The sequence below is a fragment of the Orycteropus afer genome, unplaced genomic scaffold, assembly GCF_000298275.1.
Source record: "Orycteropus afer afer isolate SDZICR_OR568_19922 unplaced genomic scaffold, OryAfe1.0 scaffold00354, whole genome shotgun sequence".
Classification (NCBI taxonomy): Eukaryota; Metazoa; Chordata; class Mammalia; order Tubulidentata; family Orycteropodidae; genus Orycteropus; species Orycteropus afer.
Genome location: NW_006921941.1, coordinates 2,431,370 through 2,435,935, shown reverse-complemented (window position 1 = coordinate 2,435,935; position 4,566 = coordinate 2,431,370).

Below are 4,566 nucleotides of genomic sequence, written 5' to 3'. Positions count from 1 at the left end.
AAGGATGTAAATCTTTACAGAAGCAGATTGACTTATCTTTCTTTTGTGGAGAGGCTGGTGAGTTTGAACCTCAGCCTCTTGGTTAGCAGCCAAATGCCTTAACCACTGTGCCACCAGAGCTCCTTTGGAAGCCTTATGGAGCTGGAGCAGCTCTCTGTCCTTTAGGGTTACTCACTAGGAGTCGGAATCAATTCGATGGCAGTGAGTTTGCCTTTTGGTTTCAGATTTTTGCAGGTTCCGTGTATTTTAACTTAACGTTTGGGCGTGCTTGTCACTTAGTAGCTGATTATTATGTTTTCTTAACCCTTAGAGGAAAGAGAACTTTGTAAACAAACTAAATACTTTATAATACCAGGCCTCCACACTCAAGAACAAACTGTGCTCGTGATTACAGTGGCTAAAACCCATCCCAGGCAAAAATGAGTAGTCTGCTAATGTGCTAACCAAGCTCTTGAGCCACTTTGTACATTCTTGGTTGAGAGATTAAGAGGGACTGGACTTACTGGTTTTCTGACCTTGAACCTGAGTACCTAGAGTATGTCCTTGATACCCACCTTCACCCTAAACAGCCATTTTAAGCTTTATTATAGTAGAAATAGTGTTTTTAGAAGTCCAAATTAGATGCATTTTGGGCTTATTGAGGGAGCTCTGGTGGCAGAGTACCTAAGGCATTTGACTGCTAACCAGAAGTCTGGCAGTTCAGAGCCACCAGCCACTGCTCGGAAGGAAGACTGGACAATCTGCTTCCTTAGAGAAACTGCCTCAGAAACCCGAGGAGGGGTCACTATGAGTCAAATCGATTCATCGGCAATGAATTTGGTTTTTTTTGGTTTGGGGTTTATTAAAAATAGCAGTGCTAATATTGTTTAAACTTTTTTGAGTAGCATTAAAAACAATATGGGTTGAAACTCATTTTGTGTAAGGGTATGGATAAGCTCGCAATCAGTTTTGGATTTTTTGACAGTTATATTTAAGTAGGCTTCACAAAAAATGAGAATTTGTAAGGGCATCTAATGGCTAAGTCTTTGAAAGCTACTTCAGACTTTATAAAAGAACAGTAAATAACCCAGATCATCTTTGGGAGGGCTTTGAAGCTGCACACCTAGAAATAACGCCCAAACCTTACAGTGGGCCTTCTCCAGCAAATAACCTCACTGATGTTGCCACCAGATATGGACACCACAACCTTGCACCATTATCACTGGCCACTAGATGTCACTCTGCCACGGCTCCTCCCCAGAGCCAGCTGCCTCTACCTGGACAAGAGTAAAGGGTTTTACACAGCATCTTCTTCCTTGTGTGTGTGTCTGCTCTATCAGAAATTCACATGGGTCATCTGCAGCCATACCCCCCTGAATGTGCCCGATCTCATCTGCTCTCGGAACCTCAACAGGGTCCCGCCTGGTTAGTGCTTGGATGGGAGAAATTCACATGGCTGCTTCTGTTTGGCAGACGGGCTGAGGGAAAGCTGCTGGATTTTTACTTGAGGTTGGGGAGCTCAGCGAAATTGATTAAAAGATGTTTGGTAATTCAAAATTGTGAACTGGCTGCTCTGTAAGAAGTCGCCAAGTTTACTATTTAAAGCAGCTGACACTTTTTGTAGTAGACTTGATCAGTGAAACAAGTAGATTGTTGACTTAGGTTCTAGCCAAGGTCCTTCTGGAAGACCACCAAAAAACCAACCTCAACTGCTATCAAGTCGGATCCAACTCATAGCGACCACTCCTTGGGTTTCTGAGGCGGTATCACTACGGAAGTAGATTGCCCAACCTTTCTTGTGAAGAGTGGCTGGTGGGTTTGAACTACCAGCCTTCTGGTTAGCAGTCCCTCCAAAGAGGGGTTAGTGAAAAAGGGTTATCTATGTCATTGTCATCTTAATTTACCAAGAGAAATTATTAGATTACTTACAGGCTTCCAGGATGGTTGGAGAAACGGTCACTAGGACAGGCCATACATGTTCAGTCAGACCCTAGGGCTGCTGCACCTGGAAACTAGCTGCACACGTAATCCTCTAAAAGAGCCCGATGCCTAGGGCAGAAATCTCTCCACTAAGCTGTTCACTATTGTTTGACTTGAAGGAGACTTTAGGAAAACAGTTCCTTAAAGACTCAGTTCAAAAGGACACCTATAGCCAGATGGCCTGAGTGGGTCACCCCAACTCCATGACCTAGAAATCTGGGTTCTAGAAGAATTTAAACGGTTTCTTAATTTCAGAAAACAGCATAGCTTATATACAGAGAAGTGTTAATAGTTGCATACTACTAAATTGTGAATATTGGTTGGACGGGTAGGTAGGAGTTAAATCATATGAAAGAACTTGGGTTTTACCTTGTGGATAAATGTGATGGATTTTTATTTCAGAAGACTCTAACAGCAATGTGGTAACAGAGGCGATTAGGGCAAAGAGATTAGCCCAGAGTAACAGATAATGTGAGCAATTGTTGAACTATGGGGAAAAGGAAAGTTAGAGAGGAGGCAAAGTACTGATTTTTACTACAGGAAAGAAGGAAGAATTCTGCAAATACAAATCAGTGAGCTTAACATGGGACTGAGTGATAAGTGACAAATCTAATAAAAATGGTTCACTCCACAACTCATTTCTGCTGGTTTCCAGTTGCACAAGCAATGCCAATCATCTCTCTCCAGCTCTCATTTCTGTTTTCTTCATTTCCAAAATAGCTCTCTCCCAGTGGCCTCCCTAAGGTTGGTGTTACCCCTCCATGGACTTCCTCCTCTACCAGACAATACAGAATCGTTCTTGTTGTTAGGGGCCATCAACTCAGTGCCAACTCATAGTACCCTATGTACAACAGAACGTAACACTGACCGGTTCTGTGCCAGCCTCACAATCCCTGTTATACCTGAGCCCATCATTGAAGCCATGGTGTCTGTCCATCTTGTTGAGGGCCTTCCCATTCTTCACTGACCCTCCACTTTACCAAGCATGACATCCTTCTCTAGGGAATGGTCCCTTCTGACAATATGACCAAAGTAAGTGAGACAAAGTCTGGCCATTCTCACTTCCAAGAAATGTTCCAGCCGTACTTCTTCCAGGACTGATTTGTTCATTCTTTGGTACTTTTTTTATTCTTTGCCAACATCACAACTCAAAAGCATCAACTCTTCTTCAGTCTTCCTTGTTCATTGTCCAGCTCTTAACATGCATATGTTGTTATGTGCTGTTGAGTCGGACCCGACTCATAGCAAGCCCTCCTTGGGTTTCTGAGGTAGTATCACTATGGCAGTAGATTGCTCAACCTTCCTTCCAAGGAGTGGCTGGTGGGTTTGAACTGTCAGCCTTCTGGTTAGCAATCAAGTGCCTTAGGCGTTACACTACCAGAGCTCCTCACATGCATATGAGGTGATTGAAAATACCATGGCTTGGGTTTGGTGCACCTTAGTCTTCAAGGAGACAGCTTTGCTCTTCATCACTTTAAAGAGGTCTTTTGCAGAAGATTTGCCCAGTACAAGACGTCGTCTGATGCCTTGACTGCAGCTTCCTTTGGCGTTAATTGTGGAACCAAGTAATATGAAATCTTTAAGAACTTCAATCTTTTCTCCATTTATTGTGATGCTGCTTATTGGTTCAGTTGTGAGGATTTTTGTTTTCTTTATGTTGAGATGTAATTCATACTGCAGACTGAAGTCTTTAATCTTCATCACTAAGTGCTTCAAGTCATCCTCACTTTCAGCAAGCAAACTTGTGTATCACAAGTTGTTAATGAGTCTTCCTCCAATACTGATGCCACGTTCTTCAGATAGTCCAGTTTCTCAGATTATTTGTTCAGCATACAGATTGAATAAGTATGGTGAAAGGATATAATATGACACACTCCCTTCTTGATTTTAAACCATGAAGTTCAACAACAACCTCCTGGTCTATGAACAGGTTCCTCATGTGCACAATTAAGTGTTCTGGAATTCCCATTCTTCTCAGTGTTATCCATAATTTGTTATGATCCACAAAATCAAATGCTTTTGCACAGTCAGTAAAACACAAGTAAACATCTTTAAGGTATTTTCTGCTTTCAGCCAAGATCCATCTGACATCAGCTATGATATCCCTCATTTCACATCATCTTCTGAATCCGGAAGTCTCTGTCAATATACTGCTGCAACCATTTTTTAATTACCTTCAGCAAGATTTTACTTGCATGTGATACTAATTATATTGTTTGATAATTTGGGATCACCTTTCTTTGGAATGGGTATAAATATGGATCTTTTCCAGTCAGTTGGCCAGGTAGCTGTCTTCCCAATTTCTTGGCATAGCTGAGTGACTGCCTCCAGCACGGCATCTATTTGCTGAAACATCTCCATGGGTATTCCATCAATTACTGGAGACTTGTTCTTTGCCATGTCCTTCAGTGCAGCTTCAACTTCTTCCTTCAATACCATTGGTTTTTAGAGCCTGGTGGAACCACTGGGACTGTGGCCCCTAGCTGCCCTTCAGGTCTGGAATTGAACGCACGCCTGTGGCTTCCAGCCAAACAATAGACAGGCATAGGAGTTGAACATTTACCTGAGGTAGATACACTCCTTGGAGAGAACAAGCATGGGAGAAAG